Below are 21,753 nucleotides of genomic sequence, written 5' to 3'. Positions count from 1 at the left end.
GCTGAGAGTGTATTGATGGCAATTCCCATAAACCAAGCAGATTTGCCTTGTTTGTGAAGTGACATTTCTAGGCTGATCGGAAGCTGCTTCCACGTTCTCTTCCTATGTGCGGTTTCATATAAATTATTAAACGTGATTTTATGCTAGACAAGTTAAATAATTCCTCGGATGTATCATAAACTGTCAGGGGGTTGTGATATATATATTCACTTTTGTTGAGTTTTAATTTAACTCTGCAACTGGGAACAAGTACAAATACGGGTTTACATCATTCGTGTGTTCAGTGGGTTAAGAGGATTTCAGCTAATGAATAAAGCATAATCGTTCACATCTTCACAATGTCAGCGCCGAAGCTACACTGAGGCACACCGAGGCTGCTGCCTCGGTTAAAATTCGCAGAGCAAAAACATACAATAACTAAAAAGAATGAAATGTAATAAAAAAAATAAGAAAATCGACTTCTGAATTCGAGAAAAGACTACACTGTGTCATTATGCAAAATGCTGTGGCAACAGACGTTTAGAGAAACCGAGGCACCGTTCTCTCTGTCATTTAGTCGGGACACGTACACAATGTACCAAACCCAACGGAGGAGCTGTGTTGTTCGCTCACTGACAACGCGGTCGACTAAATTTTGCTTTACTCAGGTCCATAAAGTTTGGACAAGGAATACGAAATCAATAAATGTGTCGTTTAATACAGCTTGTTTCGCTTAATAAGCGAAAAACAGACATCTTCTTACGGCCAAAATTGTTTTTAAAAAACTTTCATCACGCGAAATTCCCCTCAGAGGGAGCTCGTTAAAAGACCGTAACTGCGATGATATCAATTTTAAATTGTTATGACTGGATAAGCATATATAATGAAAGAATTTCTAAGCATCTGAAAACAAGTCCAACGAATGCGCAATTCTTAAATGTATGTTCTGTTCCTAAAACCTCATTTTAGCATCATGGCAGATAAAACGACTAATATTAGTATTACAAAATATATGAGTGTTTATATGTGTATTGCGGGTACTGAATTCCGTGAGTATTTCAGTTGTCTTATAGAATTACCAAGGAATAATGCAGAAACTGTTACTATTATAATGCTTATTAAATGCCTACAGCAATGGAACCCATAGGCTATACCTAACGAAATGGCTTTGGGAAGGGTCCCATATTGATGGTGCATCGAAAACAAGTACTAGTAGCCAAGAAAGTGACGTTAAGGCTAGAATAACATATCAACATGCTATTTTTTAAGCATTGCATTCTGTTTTCATAATTTAATAGGAATTGTATTTCTAATTGACGTAAGTCAGGTAAAAGCGCAGCATCCGATCTTTTAGCCGATGAACCAGAGTGTGAGAAATACAATTGTCGTACTTCAAAAAGACAGACTCCGCCTATACTCTCAGATAGGAGATGATCATCTAGAAGGGATTCCATTAGCACCCTGTTAGTTCACTGTGAGCATATATACGACGCACTGATTGATAGTGTTGACGTACCATCTGGTTAGTCAGCATCTGATGCGTCAAATTATTTGAGGTTAATGGAAATCTTCGAGTGTATGGTTGTGGCACTTTTGACGCAATATATGTTGCCATTTATAAGACCACTGTCTGTTAACTTGCAAGCCAACGATTGTGACTTGCTACGGGCTCACATGTAGCTAACAACCTTGTTGATATCCTCATAACTATAAGAGCCATATCCAACTACATTGTATTTTGAAAGATTTACGAGATCAGTTTATATTACTGTACAAATAAATATAGTGCCAGTGAAACGACGCATCGTTAGAAGAAAAACTTACATGGCAAGTGCCGCTGAAAATATAACTTTCCCAAAATAAGCCAAACACTCGATTTAAAAAAATAACCTGTGTCTCTCAAAGAATGATTGCAAATCTTGACAAAAACTACATCTTCAACATTAAATCAATTTTCAGTTAATTTTAAGTTTACCTGTGGGTTCCTTCCTGTTCGTGAGAACGCAGTTTCAGCGCTATATATACTCAAATCTTGGGAAAGATCAACCATAACAGACTCTCGTCTTAATGGTTTAGTTCATTTTTTGTTTATAAAAACATTCAAATAGACGGCATGAATTTTCGCGATTTAGGGATATCCAAACATAGGGGACTTTTGATTCAGTAAAATAAAATTAAGTGAAATTATTTCTGGTGTATTTAAATCAGAGTCTGCCTACTTTATTTGTCTTGCGTAAACCAGAAATCGTTAAAATTCGATGTAAGCCCACTTTATTTCTGCATCTGACACTGATAAAGATCTATACTGTTAATATTTTTTTCCCGCTCGCTAAAATTTTCAAAATAAAAATGTATTCATAGTGTCAATAATAATAGACTGCCTCGGTTTAAATATGCCTCTGGCTACGGCACTGAATGTCAAATCTTCACAATGTCAAATCTTCACAATGTCAAATCTTCACAATCTTCACAATATACTGAGAGTATTATTCTGACAATCTCCTTTTTATTTATGATCACATTACTTCCTTGAATGTAAGCCATAAATGTTGCATAATTCAACAGCTAAAAACACAATTTATCAAGAATGTCTTGGAAAACCATACATCAACTAGAAACATTTCTCTCACAGGAATGCTGTACCATATATAAACGATCGCATTCCTGTCTTCGGAAGTACAGCGCCATTGTAGGCGACGTTTTGTGACGAATGTGTATGCAGTCTGTCCTTAAGTAATGAAACAGCAAGCATTTCAAAAAGCATTGCAAATAACTATCATGTTATGCAGTATATCAACCAAAGTGACGTTACCAGTGTGTGTATACCACGTGATAAATTACGTCATATATGCTACGTCGGAAGGCAACATTTTGCTTATAATGAAGACTTAAATCAAAGATGACTTTTCTTTTACTACACTATTTTAAATGAAACAAAGGGCAGTCTATGCCCGAAGTTTGATAAGGTGACTAGTTTCATCAAACACTTCGACAAACCTGTTTCAAAAATAATGTTATGACAGTGCTCCGTCAGAAGACCGTATTCTGAAAAGGTTTGTCGAACAGTTTTAAGAAACTAAATTCTGGTAAAAGACCGAAGTCAGGGCTCCGTCAGCGGCGTAGACTGTGCTATGTTTTATTTAAAATGGTGAAGAAATAGGAAAGTTATCATTGTTTAAAGTCTTCTTTCGAAGTTAAATGTTGCCTTCCGACGTAGCATTAATGACGTAATTTATCACGTGGTATACACACTCTGGTTACGCCAGTCACTCAGTGGTATCTACACGCAAAATATATATCAACAACTTCCTGAGCAATGTACTACAATATTTAATGATTTTGAACATTTTGAAATACATGGTAAATAAAGTGCAAACGACAAGGAAATTAGTCTAAGCGTGCAAAGTTGTTAACCTAGAAGAAATTATAAAAAGTGAAAACCCGCTTAAAATGACGTCCATACACTTCAGTTAAAATTATGTTATAAATATTTGCCTTGCGTGAACGAAATTAGTTTTGACATAACAAAAAGGGTTAATTTGCTTCAAATTACCACCGGTTGTTAAAGAGTTATGATATCGTTTATCTCCCAAGATAACCAGAAAATACTATAAAAACGTAAGAAATACACGTAAATGTTTTACAACAATATGTGCGCGTACATCGGCAACCGTCATTTACAGTATGATTTAGTCTAAGTGTAATGTGTAATTTCTGCTTTATACATCTCCTATCACCGAATGCACACCTTAATGACAGGGCATTACTGTCGGTGTTGGATTTGCGCGTCGAGCAGGTGTTTTTCCCCTTTTTCTTCCTGATAAAGAATCTTATTGTGTGCCTATCAATTTCGTTTTCTTTATCCAACAGTGAAAATACAGCACGTCTTATTAAAAAATCAGTATCACCATACTGTCGTTTTCTGACTCGGTTTCATGCTAGTATGGTGTGTTGTCTGGGAACTACTTTTGCCAAGCTAAAAAAGCGTGACAAAATATCTGGAAAAACCTCGATTTTTTATACATAACATGGCCTTATTCTACTAACGCCACAAGTAGCATGTGCATGTTCAGGAACATGATATTGAAAGAAAAAGTGAGGATAAGCACGAATCACAGACACGTCCGATCTATCTAGACAACTAGTTGTTTGCCTATTCGAAGATTATAAATTGGAACATTATAATCAACATGAGCAGCTAACGCCAAAAAGAAAAAAAAGAAGGCGAATTCACATCATTGATAGTAATAGCGATTGACTCACAAACCTCTCTCAGTTCTACATCTATTGAAAGTAAGAAAATACTACGGTCATTCACTTTTGTTAAAATGGCTCCGTTATGTCTTCAGGCACTGACGATTTGTTTATACTCGTAAAATAAGTACCGTTTACGTTCGCTATTTTTTGTGCTATGACATTTAATAATTGCTTTATTTTTAGCAATTTATTTATATGCTGAGATATAAAACTTTTCTTCTTATTTTGCTCACTGTATGTAACCTAATCATACGCACAAGTCTTACCATGTATCGACATTTGACAGGTAAATTTTAATCAAATTGAAGCCATAAAATAAAAAGAATAAATAGTAAGGTAAACAATAAGTTGAATATTACGATAAAACGCGTTTTTGATGATCTGCATCACGTCTCGTTCCGTATCCGTCGCACCTGCGGTCTCCACTCCGAACTCGACGTGATACAGATCACCAGAAAAGCGTCCTATCATAACATCATTTATTTAATGTATTTAAAACAGAATGTATAAGTAAAAGAAGAACATACGATGTATGCGGCCAATGGAATAAAATATTGACTACTTTAACAATCTTCCTCTCCTGCCCGTGGCTTTTCTCTTTATGTAATGTTCTCGACGTTTGCTTTAAATAGTTTCTATATCAGATTCTATGTACACGAAGTTTGAGAATAATCATTCTATATGGTCATAATACATAAAAAGTGGACAAGTGATGTAAACACATAACAAAAGTTTCACCACATATTAGAGAAAGAAAGTTTGGAAGCTTATATTATTTCTCGGTTCTGTCACTCTCTTACTGGTTGTAATATGGTGACCCTCTCTCCCTCGCGCATTAATTTATGAGAGAGTTATAAAATGGTCATTTATTTAAGTTTCAAATATGCTTATGTTCAGTCAGGTTAGTTGTACACCTCAAGGTAAAATAAGCCTTGAAAGCGAAAAGGTTGCGTTTAGAATTGGCGTCAGCTGAGGCTGATTGCTATGCGTAAGTACACCGAAAGGTGGTTGTGTGTAAGCTTGATTATACTCGCCCTCGGGCCTTGCCCATTCGGCGTGTATTCCGATAAGATGCGAGTCATTTTAGTTTTTTTGGAGAATAGTTCACAGACAGAATGTAACCCTTTAACGTGCACCAGAGCATAGCACTGTCACACGGGACCCACAATTAGCGCCCCCCCCCCCGGAAGACGATGAGTATTTTTAGTGGAGTGGCGGGGAAACGAACCTGCGACCCCTGGATTGATAGTCATTTGTTTAACCACTAGACCCGCCACAAACAAACCGAAAGGACACCTCTCGTGTCCCTATATAGTAATAGAAAAAAGGTCATGGTGTCAGAAAGACCAATGAGCGTCTCACCTTTATGCACGAAATTGTGATAATGAACATTTCACCTCGGCTTTGAAATAAACCTTATCATATAAAAATGACCTATGAATTTATTTTCTGGCGTTAAAAACTATTGACTCTAATTAAATTGAAAAGTAACACACAAAGTACAAGAAATTCCTTTCTTTATAAGTATTGCCTTTCATCCCTGGCTTTGTCACGGCTTTCACTTATACTTAAGAAACTAAGATATTCCCAAAATATTACACATTATTTTTGCGCTTTCTGCTATTAAATACACGGTTACAATCCCCTGTTATCAGTAATCAGTCAAAAATTATGTTTGTTATACATGTGTATGTATTGATTTTGAGTAAGAGTGTCACTTTAAACGGTATCAGTTATTTCGAACAAAACAAATGTACTCAGCAGATTTTACCAACAATTGTTGAAGCTGTCGCATTCAAGATACAAACTGGAAGATACTATTTGAATTACATTTTCTTTTGATTATGAGTACAGCTTAATTCACAATCGTTGTAAAACGGAGGTTTATTTTGATCAGATCGAAATACAAAATCATTGTAATACAGATGTACACTAGGATCACAGTTGTTGTAAAACGAATATCCAATTTGATTTCACCATTTGTGTACAAAGGACCAGATCTAAAGAATCAGTAACGCATTTGCTATGAAAAAGTTGTAGCGCGGTAAAATGGAGCACAAACAACATAAAGTAAATAACCTTAAAGGGACTAGACACCACATGGTCAAAACATCGGCACAGTGTTTCCTCAAAACAAGCATTGAATTGTGTATGTGAGCTTATATGAGGCCGGTTATACATCATTCAACATGATTTAAAGAATTTACGCAACACTCATATTGCTGTCTCATCTGAGTTTCCCAATTCAAAATAACGCTTAATCGTTTCTCAGTTTAAATCATATCTGTTTTTGAGTAGAGATTAATATACCAACGCTATTTTTAAACTTATTGGGATTCACGTGGTAGACAAACACAGTAAAAATGGGCAAGAACTGCGAAAAAAGCATATGTCGTAAGCGATGTTATACATCAATAAAAACGATTCATTGCGTTGTACACAACGATGTCATTTTTATGAAACATTTTGACAATTTTCTTTTTTTCTTGCATTTGTATTATCTGGTGTCTAGTCTCTTAATCATAACAGACAAGCCAATACATTGTCAATTGATATGTGAATACAATTTAACCAAACACCATTAGGATTTACTCGAAATATTGTTCGAACGGAATTGATCGCAATAACCCTTGATAGTGAACTTTCAATATAAAAGATGGTAGCGAGTCCGTTAAATACATTGGCATGGTACGGAGCTATGAACCACATTTTGTATGGAGTAGAACTCAAACACTGCTCAAAGGAACTGACTGAAACTTGGAACATAGATAAACACCGATGTGTAACTGTGCACGTGTGTTATAACTGGGGTAGTAAACTGCAAAATGATCTTCACTTGTTGTTTTTTTTAATAATGCGAACTTCGTCCTGGCACTTTCTCAAAAACTGTTGGAAGTAATTGATTAAACATTAGAACATTCACTGTAATGTGAAGTTGTGCACCATGCAAGAATTATAACTGTTTTGCACTTTATTGTAGAATAATCTCACATTACCTACTTTTTTATAATGCATACTTTGTCCAGACACTTACTTAAAAGCTACCTGAAGGATTTCGGATTTATTGAAACTTGGAACATATATAGGTAGTGCTGTGAAATAATGCACCGTGAAGGACCTTTAATGGAAACTTTATCTAGGCATTTACTTCAAAACTACTTGAAGTAATTGATTGAAACCTGGTACTTAGATATGAAGCAATGACAAATTGTGTACACTGCAACATTTTAACTATGGGGCATATTATTGTTATTTATGTTTATCCATGTTTATGTGTTGATAATGCAACCTTTGTCCAGACAACATAAATGTCTTCTACCTCTCTTCAACTAAGCTCCCGGTAGACATCAGTTTACGAAGATGCTGTCTTTTGTCTGTTGGACAAAAACCTTTCGTGATGGAATCAATTTGTCACTTTGATTGACACGATGCTTTAAAGGGTGCTTAATACTAATAACTCACGCAATCAAGTGCCCTTCAAACAGGAAGATATGTAAATTATAACTAATTGCAGAAATAAACTGTGCAGAAGTTGACATTTTGTTATCTATTAAAGCGGATTATCCGGAATAAAAACGTTGCAAAATAGATTGATTGTTATACAGTTCGCATAAAGTTTGCAAAAACGAAGTAATTATTTTGTATTGTGCAGGACAATATTTTTTCCCAGACGACATTTATTCTTAAAAGGATAAGAAAGAATATAAAACACATTTCGGTAATTCATCTGATTGTGCTTCTGTTTTCTTTAACGATCTATGTCTGGTTTGATGTGGCGTATGTATGGTCTGACGTTGCAAAACTCTATCTCAATAGTATTTATGGATTAAAAATAAATGAGTTTGCAATAATTGCAATTAATGTTTATTCATAAAAAGTATCATTTGACTTAAAAAAAATAACTTGATCAATAAATATAATTATTGACAAACATGATTATTTATTCATAAAACGTTTAAGTTTCTCGTTTCAACGACTAACGTATCACGTAAAAAGGTTACTCGGTATTCGATCAATTTACTGATTAACTCTTGAAAACGACTTACTTCGTAACTGGTTAATACGACTTATGTATCTCGTAAAACATTTAAACGAGATAAAAAAATGTCATCATCAAATCAAGTATTTTCGACCTGAAAACACTTATTTCAAATATAACAGTAAATTCAGCTGAACGCTCAATCGCATACACGATGATAAAAAATGATGGTGTTCGCCATTAAAAACGAAAACAGCCATGATATAAATTATTTGTCAGATGAAATTAAAGGATTATTTTTGATATGCTAAATACTCATAACTAACTGAATCAATACCCTTCAAACAGAAGAATGTGAAGATGATTTCTTATTCCAAACATAATTCGGACACAAATTGACATGTTCTTCTCTGTAAATGTGGAGCACTCGGAATAATACTCAGATGACATGTTTACACGTTGTAACATAGAATTGTTTGCATACATTATAACCGCAGCAACGATCGAATATTGTGAAGATCTTGATTTATACTCAGACGACATTTTACTCATTTGTCTGATTTTCCTTCTGTTTTCTTGCAATATAGTTTTTCATTTCATGTGGAGTATGGCGTGACAAACGTTACAAGTGTTCATATCAAATATAAATGAAAATATTTGTTTTATAGTTGCAATACTTTTATTTATTAAAAGTATTGATCGACTAAAAAAGAAAATACTGGTTTAATAAAATTAATAAAATATGATAACGGTCTAAAATGAATATTTATTCACTATTACTATCTATATAAGCTTAATGTAATAAATAGTGTGGGAAAACGATTTCGGCACGTGACACGCAACAGGTAACGTACACGCAGGAAGTAGGGCAAAAGAAAACAAATCAGGTAAGTGTGCGTATTGCTACGTTATTAACACGCTCCTAAATTCGAAACCTAGGCTACCGAGAGCCCCAATTTATAAGCTTTCCGAATATGTGCGTAGTGTCTTTCAGAACGTCGAACTTGTTGAAAACATTCAAACAGTATTTTCCAATCACAAAAATATAAACGGACACCTATTTGACCAATTTGTTATGAAAACGTCCAAAAAATATCGTTCATTTTAATCAAATTGATGTTTTTAGCAAAGAATGTTTCACCGTAAGTTACACAATGGTTTATGGAGGTATTTTAGTTGCGACCTAAATGCTCTAGAAATTTTAAAATGGAATAGTACTTGTAGTTGAACGTTAATATGATCCCATGATTGAAAAGACTGACGATGGTCGACATTTTCTAACTATTAATCAGCTGTACTTTTTCTGTCGTCGAGAGACATTAAGTCAAACATATTGCTGCTTTGAGTTAATTGATGAATATACCTGCAATGTGGTTATAGGAATTATGGTGTCAATTTATTATCGACGGACGCCTGTATAAAAAGACGGGACCCGCTTACACTTAGCAGCATCTGTGCGCGGGAACTGCTTTTGGGGTACCAAAGCTTAAAAGTAAACAAAAAGAAACCCGTTATGTCCACAGATTTATTTAATTGAATTTTGAAAGATGGCATTAAACTTGCACGGCTAATGTTTAAGGCGAGAGACGCGGTGGTTGAAAACCTGTCGTCCCTATCAAGTCCAAGGGTCACCATTATAGACCCTTCCAAGCGTCATCATAAAGACGCACCGTATTGTACATTTAAAACACCATCAGCAGATAGACCCTGGTAACAGCGGTACTAAACTGCCTAGGCGTATTAAATAGTTTACGTATGAATGTATCGACCTGATAGCTACTCCAAAAATATAACAGTATTAAGTATGTATACCTCCTGGGGCCACACCACACGGGCCCTGAACTGGGCTAGCAACTTGTTATTGGGGGTAAACAGTTTGGCCACTGGTAGTAAAACACTCGAGGCCAGCCGAGATGTCATTCAGGAAAAGACTGTTACCTTATTCGGAAAGATGTACCCCATCAGAAAACAGACGAGAAGCGCCTGGCTTTATGTCACTATACTTGATGTACCTGCCCCCTATGTTCAAATCAAGACTTGCTGCAAAGCTATTTATTCTTTTTCTTTTTTTTCTCATTTATTTTTCAACATATAGCATATTAACATGATGCATCAAGAACATATGTATATATATATGCTTAAACATTTCTATGTTGTGTAAAAAAGCATTTTTTATCATACACACACGCGCTCCCCCCACACGCACACGCACACGAACACGCACACACACACACACACACACACACACACACACACAGTGATGTCCCTGTTAATGTTTATAAAATTTAGTTTATTTATTTGAGGAAAAGAAACAATGATTTGATATGCGTTGTTTAGGCTAGATGTGTCTGTCTTGTATCTTAGTTGTTTAGACTATTGAGTACTTCCCATTTTTTTATGTGGGTTTCAAACTTATCATTGTTTAATGCTATTTGCTCTTCTATTTTGATTCTTAATTTCAGATAATGCAAAAATGCATTGAAAGATAATTGTCTGTCATTACATTTTGTGGAGTTTATATAAAATTTCATTAAGATAATTAAAAAATTACAGATATTACTGTACTTGCTTTTTTTTACTATTCCTAATAGGGCTTCGTGTTTGTAAATTGTTATATCCATTGGTGTCAATGCAATAAAGTTGTTTAATTTGTTCCATAGCTGTTGTGTTTTTTGACACTCCCAATATAAATGTTCAATTGATTCTACATTTGAATTGCAAAATGTACATAGACTGCAGTCAACTAGTTTGAGTTTAAACAACAATTTATTAGTCGGTAGTATTCTCATAAGGAATTTGTAGCTGAAGCTACGCAAAGTTGTATCTATCGTTGATTTGTAAATGTTACCATATATAGTTTTCCAATCTAAATTTTCACTAATATCCAGAGTTTCTTTCCACTTTGTTTCAGAAGTCGGTTGAAAAATATTTTGCAACAAAATCGAGTACAAAAGTTTGTTTGTTTGTAATGATGTTTCAACTTTTTCTTTAAATTGTTGAATATTAGTTTGAATAATCCCATCTGTAGTCAGCTGTGTCTTAATATGTAATGGAATTGACCGAACAAGTGTTTGATACTTTATAAAATCTGTATTCCTTATGTTGTATAGGTATTCTATTTGATTGAAATCGTAGAAATTGTTTGTTCTATAATCAAAGATATGTTCAAGATATTTGATACCCTTTTCATACCATTGTTTGAAGAACAGAGTGTTTCCTATACTGCAAATTGTTTGGTTATTCCATATCACTGTTTTAGCTGTTTTCATTGAGTTTGAGTCATGTATTTGTTTAATTTTACTCCAGGCTTTGAGGACATCATTTATGAATGAACCTTCTCTTGAAATTTTGTTTATTATGCCATTGCCTAATTCACATTCAAAAACCAATTCATTTCCATAATTTATAAGCTTCTTTTTAAGAAAAAATTTCCATTGACTTTTGTTTTTGTCGTCTAAATATCTTTTGACCCAGACAGCTTTAATGGAGTTAAGAAAGAGTTCAACATTTGTAAGTTTTAGTCCACCGTTTTCATGGTTTTGGTACATAATATCTCTTTTTATTTTGTCTGGCTTCTCGTCCCAGAGGAATTTGAAGATAGATTGTTTAATATTCTCAATAATATACTTGCTCGGATTTGCGAGCACAGTAAATGGGTAGATGATTTTTGGTAGCGCATATGTTTTTACTACGATAATTTTACCCATTAATGTTAGTTTCCTATGTTCCCATTGTTTAAGTACTTTATGAAATTCGTTGACTTTTTTATTTATATTTTCATCTATTGTTTTTTGTTTGTCATTATAGAATGTAATACCTAAAGCAGTTGAGCATTCTGAAGTCCATATAAATGGTTTATTTTTACAGAGCCGTATGTTTGTGTTTTTTAAGGTACCCACTCTAAGAATGATGGATTTATTTGTGTTGAGGTTTAGACCAGAACATTTTGAAAAGGATTCCAATGAATTTATCAAAGACTTAAAAGAGTTTTCTGAGCCATCATTGAAATACGTTGCATCATCAGCGAAAAGTGATTGTTTTATTTCTGTTTCACCAATTTTTATTCCCTTGATTTCAGCGTTTTGTTTTATATAGCCTGAAAGAATTTGTAGACAAATGATGAACAAAATGGAAGATAGCGGGCACCCCTGGCGTACTCCTTTTTCAATTCTGAAGGCCTCCGATATATGGCCATTGTTTATTATTATACTTTGAATATCTGTATAGAAGAGTTTTGTCCATTGAATGATCTCTGTTCCAAAGTTGAAAGATCGCAGACTGTCAAGTATAAAGGAATGATCAATACTATCAAATGCTTTTTGAAAGTCAGCAAAGAATAGGAGTCCAGGTTGTTGTTTTTCTTCAAGATATTGCATAACTTCTATGATGAGTCGAATATTTTCGCCGATGTATCTTTCTTTGATAAAACCAGTTTGCTCAAAATCAATAATTTTAGGTAGTACTTTTTTAATTCTATTAGCTATTGCTTTCGTTGCTATTTTGTAATCAATATTTAATAGACTGATTGGTCTCCAATTGGAAAGGTCTTCTAGATTTTTACCGGGTTTTGGAATAAGTGTTATTATGCCTTGTTTTTGAAGTGGTGTTAGATGTCCATTTATAAAAGAGTAATTTAATGAATCTGTAAGAACGGATTGGATATCTTTCCAAAATATTTTATAAAATTCTGTAGTCAGACCATCTGAACCTGGGCTTTTGTTATTTTTCATTTCTTTTAAAGCATTTTCGCATTCATATATTGAGAGTAAACCTTCGCATAAATTACTATCTAGATCTTGAAGTTTATTGTTGTTTGTGTTTAGAAATATATCTCTTATATTGTCTTCCAGGTTTAGGTCTTTACTATAGAGTCTTTTATAAAATGTTACTTCTTCAATTAATGTGTTTTTAACTCCTGATACAATCTTATCATTTACTTTAAGTTTATATACTGTTTTCCTCTCAGAGTGTTTCTTCTCTAAGTTAGCAAAATATTTTGTGTTCTTTTCATTATTTTCAACGTGTTTTGCCTTTGACCTAAGAATATAACCATTAATATGTTCACTACGAAGTTCGTCGAGTCTTTGTTTTTTCTGTATGATTGATTGAGTTATATTGTCGATATTGGCATTGGCTATATTAAGATGTGATTCTAGAGTGTTTATTTCTTTAATTAAACTTTCCTCTTCTGATTTAAGTATTCTTTTTTTATGCGATGCATATTTTATTGTTGTGTTCCTAATTGAACCTTTTATTATTTCCCATAAAGTGTTTGGATTAGTAGATACATTGTGATGTTTTGTTTCTTGTATGCATTCCTTAATTTTTGTCTTATATTCATTGTCTAATAAAAGAGCATTATTTAATTTGAAGTATCCTGGACCTTTGTCGCACTTTAAGTCGTCTATCGTTATTGAGACGATAGAATGATCAGATTTGAATCCTGGTTTAATCAAGCTTTTCTTTACGTAATTTAAAACATTACTTGATATAAGGAAATAGTCAAGGCGACAGTGTATATGTGTTTTGGAATTTGAATGCCAAGTATATTGCATTTTAGAAGGGTGGAGTAGTCGCCATATATCAACTACATCACAAGAGTTTATTATGTTAAATATTTTATCTCTACATTTTTTATGTGTGTCTGTTTTGCCGTTTCTTTTGTCCAATGAACAATTTAGAATAGTATTAAAGTCCCCACCAATAATAAATGTTTTATCATTATGTTCCAACAAATATGTTTGTAGCAAATCAAATATGCCAGTTTCATCCTTATTGGGTCCATATATGTTAATTAAGGTAATTTCATTTTCGTTTAATATGATGTCGACTGTAAGGAGTCTACCTTCTTTAATTTCGATGTGATTTACTAATTTTAAATTGGTTTTGGGGTTGATAAGAATTGCGACTCCTATGCTATTTGAACTGTTACCACTAAAAACACAAGGTCCATCCCATTCGTCTTTCCATTTTGAAATTTTTTGTTTTGAGCAGTGTACTTCCTGCAGTAATATAATGTCATAATTGTTATTTTTAATCCATTCGAAAATTTGTTTTCTTTTTCCTATGTTGCCTAAACCTCTAACATTTAAAGATATTATTTGAGTTTCCATTTTATATATTTATGAGATAATTTTGATATAACGACACATTTTAGCCACAACAAAGCACATATTGAGTCACGGTTGATATAAAGGAATGTCATATAAATCTTAATTTATGTATCGGCAAGTGCCATAGATCCAGAGTATTTGCATATGTTTACACGTGCTTCTTCTATTAGATATATTTTAGATAATATTTGTACATCTTAAGATTTCCATTAATAAGGTAATGTATGTTATATCTAGGCTACTGAAGTAAGATACAAAAATAAGTATACTGTTTCAATCTGATATGAATAAACTGTTTACAAAATTGGTATTCAAACAGTTTTGGTATGCGGAGTAGATATATTTACATTTTTAATTCAGTGTACTACAATTTAATAATAATTACAGTATACAAAATTATGTCTTTTGATTTAACTATAATTAAGAATGGAGTTTGCGTTCATTCTTTGTATCGGAATATTTTTCGAAAATGAAAACGAAAGTAAAAATATCCCTTCAAAGAAGAACTTACTTTTTATAGTTTTAACCCTGTCGTTTACAATCTCTTGGTGAGAGACTTATCGCAATGACAATAAAGAATACAATCTGATGTTCGAAGAGATTGAACAGGGCTTTTGGTAATTTTAACAAAGTATATGGAGAACAATAGTAATACACAGTACATTCATATCAAATCAACATGTTTTAAACAGCAATACTGACAAGTATATATGCTGTTCAATTCTACAGACATGTTCTTTAAAAATGTTATATACCTATCAACATTGTTCACATTATAAGTATACATCACACCTGCATTTTTAGATTTATATACACATTTATTTATTTCAAACACCTGCACAATTTAATGTCTGAATTTAAGAAACGTATGCTATGTGTAAGTTATCAGTTTGAAAATATTAAAGAAGGATAAGTTATAGCGATATTAATACTCAAGGGATTTAATAAGGAACCGTTGTTCTAATAACAGTAAGGTGGATTAATTACCTCCCTTGAATATTCACTTTATAAATCTATGTTTTTATTTTTATTTGTTACTAATATGTCTTGTTATTAAATATATGTAATAGATACTTAGTATGATAAAACTGTTGTTTTATAACCTTTGTATAAAGTTTAGTTATATTCCGAAAAATGTAACATACTAAAATAGCACTAAGTTAGCAACGCAATGCAATGAACGAACATAGGTCGATTATCATGAATAGGAAAGGTAGACTGATATGTATTATATTTCTAACTGAAACAGTATACTGAACGCTACGTATTAACAATATTTAATTAATTTTATTGTTTTTGATAAAAGATATGTCCATAAGCAACAAATGTTTTGGTTGATTTTGATTTGTCTACCATTTCCGCTTTATGAATAGTGTATCGATCAATTACATGAATAGTGGATTAACACGGTTGATAAGTTTCAGGTTTTTCACGACTTCATAAGGTTTGGTGGTCGGGTATACTGTTCACATAAAGATAGCGTTTGGAAAAAGGTCACTCGTGTGTTCTCCGCATTAATTGGGGCCATGACATTCCCGTCCAATCTCTGTATTCCCGGAATGGGATGTTGCAGATTTTATTTTCCCTGGATTTGAAGAAAAGTTTGCCCTCTCTCGTCCAAACGTGTTCTCCTTCTGCGAGCTGTCTTCTTGCACAGTTAAATACTAATCTGTTAAGATTAGTTAGGTCTTCATTAACGAAGATATTTGTACCCTTTAACTCTTTTCTTCTCCTTAACAACATACTTTTGTCCATCCTGGAGACATATCTTACTATTATTGCTCTGTCTCCTTTACCGGGGCGGCCAAGTCTATGACACATGTCAATGTCTTCTAATGTCATGTCAAGATCTTTTATCTTTTCATTGAGTGTTTTAACTACTCTTTCTGCTGTTTCTTCTGCTGTTTCATATTTTTGTCCACTAACTTCTTTAATACCAGATATTATCACATTGCTCCTCCTTCCATATTGGTCAATATCGTTTATGTATCCACCCTGTGTCATGACTGTTGTTTCAAGATCTACTGTAGCCTGTCTTGCACTATCTTCTTTTTCTTCTGTCAGTTTTTCTTGTTCTTTTAATCTCTGTTTAAGATTGTCGTTTTCCTTTTCTGTTTCAAATACTCGTGATTCGAGTTTGTCTATTTTGACTTCAAAAAGTTTTGTAATTTCCTCTTTGACTGTTTTAATTATTTCTGGGACTATATTTTTAAAGAAATCATTTTTCTGTTTTTCGGCCTTGTTCAATTTTGAATTTATTTCTAGAAGGGCCTTTTGTATTTCGTGCATGTTGCAATTGTCGGAATTTACAGCATGTGTGTTGTCAATTTCATCCTCAGAATCCTCTGTTAATTGATTTTCTTCTGATATTGGAGCAGTTACAAGAGTGTGTTCTTTACGTCCCTTTTTCTTTGTCTGTTTGTTTGTCTTGCGTTTACCCATGTTACTATCTTCCGTTTCTCCTACACTGCTGACGCTACTTTCACTCCCCCTTTTCCTCTTGTCACTCGTTTCCATGCTTTTACTTTTTTGCGCAGTGTATTTTTGTATTCGAGTAGCGTGGGAATTTTGTATTGCGTGACGAACCTAAACTGACTTATCGATATGTTATCACAATACAGTGTAGCTTGTTTTAGCACTTATGCACGAATAAATGATCTTGGCATGCCGACAAAGGGTCTTATAAAGCCATTTAATTCTACTTTTTCAAATGCAAAATAAATATCCTGATGCTTTACTTACATTAATTGTCCAAAAAAACACACACTTTTTTCCAATTTCACTATTTTAAACACCATTTTTAATGATTTTCCTATAGTGTAAAAATGTAAACATGTCACACAAGGGACATCACTCCCCGGCCACCATGATTTATTCTTTTTCTTGCCTGGTCCATGGCAGATAAATTTGAACTATGGCGCCATGACATTCTAGGCAATAGCTGAAACCAAATAATAATAGTGCCGGGCATGTTCAGATGGATGAATTTAACTATAGCCCGGATTACATATTTGAACGGATTTTGTTTCACCGATATCATTTGCTCCACAGTGAATCAATATAAAATTTGGGGGAGACCTTATCTTTAACAAAGTCCTGAGTTTGCTCCGGCACTTTGTTACCCCAAGACCACTGTAGCCTTGCCACCATATTTCTAGGTTTTGAAACCCCAAATATGAACCACCGGGACTCTTGCGGTTAGCCAAGAACGCCCGTTTGATTATTGATGAACCAAACATCCAAACTGAAATAAACTGAAAACACAATTGCATTCATGAGTCACCCTGGTGTACAGCGGTACCTGGTGACTGGGGAGCCATTGAAATGACACAATAAGGGGCCCTCGAAATTTTGACGAATACTCAGATATTTGGTAATTGCTGTCACGGGGCAAATTGGACCACTAGAAGGCTGTTGTTTGATCCACTGTGACGCCCCATACTGGTCTGTTTTTGAAAAGCGAAGCCTTATTAGAGCAACTTCCATACAAACAGAGACTTCGACCGCCGAAATTATTTTGTCTGGTGAATTTCCTTTTGTGACGGTGAAGTTCTGTGAAGTTTTGTGAAGTTCCCCGACCCGTAAAAACCCAGAAAAGGCGACGATATAGCCAGTGGAGAAAAGTTTTTGTTCATAAGCATTTATACAAATAACTGGAAGTGCACCTAACACGGAACATAGAATCTGAGGCGTGATAGGTAAGCGAGGGTCCTTGCGGATGCACTGCCTTTTCATACCGTTTAGTAAATTTAAAACTATAAAACTGGACGTTGGATCGAATACGCCTAAGGGTTTGCATTGGTAGCTGTGTATAAGCGGGCCGTGTTGTGGGAACGGCTCTGTAATGATAATCAAAGCGCTGAAAGCACTGCAAGACTGTCGGTGATGTAACTGATACAAGCAAACACTACCGCAAAGTTCTTTCAAATGAAACGTGATCAAATGATTTTATACAAATGATGAACACTCTTTAAGGTAAATGAAGAAGGATAAATGTGATTATAATAAGCACAAATATATTGGCCCTAATTAATCATGTATCCAATGGCCTACAAGGTTCTTAATTCAAGTTTCCTAAGTTTTAACCGCTTTAAATTAGTTAAATGCATATTCATTATGTTAAAATTGCTTCAATTTATGACGTCGCTTTTAACAGTATCAGTAAGCAATTACATTCCTTCATTTCATTAGGGTCTGTTGAAGCCAATGTCTTTAAAATGCAAATACAATACAAACTATACCCAAGATTCAAGGGACAAAATAAAAATATTACTTTAAAATGATGCTCTTTCAAGCCAAAACATGCCTCCCAAAACTTCTATCAACAGAGTTCACATATCTTCAAAATTTGTGCTCGAGTTACTTTCTTTGATATCAAAGTGAAAACAAATCTGCATGGTGCTGTGGCATCATACCATGAAAAAACAATATCTTTAAAATTTGTTCCTAGTTTGTTTTTATTATAAAAGTGTCAATAAATCTGCATGGTGCTGAAGAAAAAAAACTAATGTCTTAAATTTCAAACCTGCAGCATTAATTAGCGCCATGTTGTCAAGAATGTTTGGACAATTGAATGGAATATGCATGGACAGAAATGACAGCTGGTTTTTCATTGACAAAAGATGCCTTAGAGGCAGTTTTAAGATTATGCTATTCAAAGTATGAGGGTAGTTGGTGAAGTTTTCAATCATATTCAGATGATGGCTGATATTTGCTGATAAACATGTATCCTCTTAGCAGCAGGGAATAAGTAAATGACATAGTTTTAATGACCAATATGGGAGTTGTGACCTTGACCTCCAAATCCAAAGGGGTCATCTGCTGGTCACCCCAATCCTAAATTTCAAGTTTGAAGGCCATGGGTGCAGACTTTGTCGAGTTGTCATACAGGCAAGCTTTTTGCGTTCAATGTCTCTGTGACAAATAAATAGGGCTCACCTACTGGTCAGGCCAAACCCCAAAGTCAAGTTGTTGAAGGGCCATGGGTGCACGCTTTGTCCAGTCAATATTAGTACAACCTTTAAGCATTCAAGGTCATTGTGACCTTGTATATTGACCCAATGACCCCTTAAATCAATAGGATCATCTAATAGTCAGGCTTAGCCTCCATGTTAAGTTTCAGGGCCATAGGTGCAGGCATTGTCAACTTATCAGTCAGACATGCTTTGACACCTTCCTGTTCAAGGTCACTGTGACCTTTGACCATATTACCCCTAAAATCAAAAGGCGTCATCTACTGGTCAAACCAAACTTTCATGTCAAGTTTGACAATAGGTCTAGGAACTGAAGAGTTATCACCCGGAAAAGCTTTGGTCTACTGTCAGACAGACGGACGTAGCAGCCAACATGTGCAAAGCAATATACTCCTCTTCTTTGAAGGGGGCATAATAGATTGAAATTTATTAAATATTTTTGTTTATTATGTTAATTAGCTTACACTACATACAACAAGTCCCATTTTGATATTTTCGAATGCTCATTTATACATGAACATGGGTTTTGATCTGACTATGAACATGAAACTACATTCTGATGTTCCCTCCTATCAATTCTAAATATAAATAACCATGAGGAAAAAAAACATGTTTTCACTGCACCATGAATAAATATGTCAAACAAAATAAATGTCAAGTTATTCAAGAATAATTTAACACTGTTCTTTTGATGATTTCCGTGCATTACTGACTCCAGGTTTTTCCCATTTTTCCACACAGTTATTTCATATTGGCCTTACAAGGTCAGATCTTGAGTTCGGTCTTCATTGCTGGACACTGTCTCTTTATTTCCACAGACAACACACTGGTGCAAGTTTCACTGCAACAACTGCAAAAAAGTTATATTATATTCTCACTGAACTCTGCATCAATATTCAATTATATTTTATTGGATTTAGGAAATGTCTTTGTTTTAAAGGGTTCATATAAATTAATGCATGTTTTTCAATTTAATCCATTATCATGCTGGATTCTTTGACATTGATGGTTAAAACAAAGAAGGCATATGATTTGTGTACAGAGTAAACATTATTAATTATAAATATGTTCTTTAATAAATAGGCAAGTGGCAACAATTTCCCCAGTTAAAAAGCTTACATTTGCATATCTGCAGATTAATCAATTGCATTTCTTTTGCTTTGATCATTTAAGTCAAATGAGTTAGACATGATAACGCATTAAAATAAGAAATATATTTTTGGGCATCAAATTATAGTGTGTGCCTTCAATCTAGAAATAGATTTCTTCTCAACATATGCTAAATTATATTTTTTTTATATAAACCAAGATTTTGATTATGACATACCTGCATAGTCAGTGGTCTCCATAACTGCTCAGAAATGCTCCCTATGACAAACTAAGTGCTGGTGTATGGCTGGGAAATAGTGCTGCTCCAACCAATAGCGCAATTCTTCCTACAGGTGGACCAGCTCCTCAATATTGTTTCTGTCATGGCAATGATAACAGTATGTAACATGCCCTTTTCTATTTTCCAGAGAATGAATCTTCCAATCTAAATTACAAATTTAAGAACAAATTTATACATATGCAAGTGTAATGTTGTTAAAAACAAACCATTTAGGTGCAACAAAACTATAAGATTTAAGGTGAGAATTGAGCCAAATCAAAACATTTAGTCATTTAAAACTGCACTCTTACAGATTTACTGTTTTTACAACTTTTGTATTTTTTGTCTTGAAATGACCTATTTTTGCGTAAATATCTGCAAACCAGTGATATAAGACTAATAACAAAAGATTACATTGCAGACTTCCATATTTCAGGTCGAAATCTAAGGTTTTATGGCTTAAAGCGTTACTAACGATTTAAGAAAAATGCATAAACATTTTGAAGTTAAATATAAACATTTTCTGACTAATTTATTGTCAGCAATCTTATATGAATGGTTAACATGCATTTTCACATAAATTGCCCATTCCAAGACAAAAAAATAAATAAAGTAGTCGAAACGTTCAATCTGTGAGAGTGCTGCACTCTCAGTCACAGATTGAATGTTTTGACAACTTCTTTTACTTTTTGGCTTGGAATAAGCTAATGAAAAGCAGTATGAAAACTGATGATATAAGACTGCTGACAAAATATATGATCATGTTGTTTTATATTTACATTTGTAACTAATTGTAAATGATGAGATTTTTGGCATAGAACATCATCTTTTGATCGTATTAAAATAAGAAATCAGCGTTCCAATATTTTCAGTTGTCTTTTTTGACTGAATTAATATAAGAAAGCAGTGATCTACTTTTTCCAGTTGTCTGTTATGACCAGTGTTCAGAAATTCGCATAAAATAATTCATTACAAGATCAATAAATAAAAAAAGAGTTAGTAAAACAGTCAATCTGTGAAAGTGCAGCTTAAACATTTAAAGTGATATGCATTATCAGCCAAGTGCAGACTTATTCACATCCT

This window comes from Mya arenaria, chromosome 14 (assembly GCF_026914265.1).
Source record: "Mya arenaria isolate MELC-2E11 chromosome 14, ASM2691426v1".
NCBI lineage: Eukaryota > Metazoa > Mollusca > Bivalvia > Myida > Myidae > Mya > Mya arenaria.
This window is presented reverse-complemented; position numbering follows the sequence as displayed.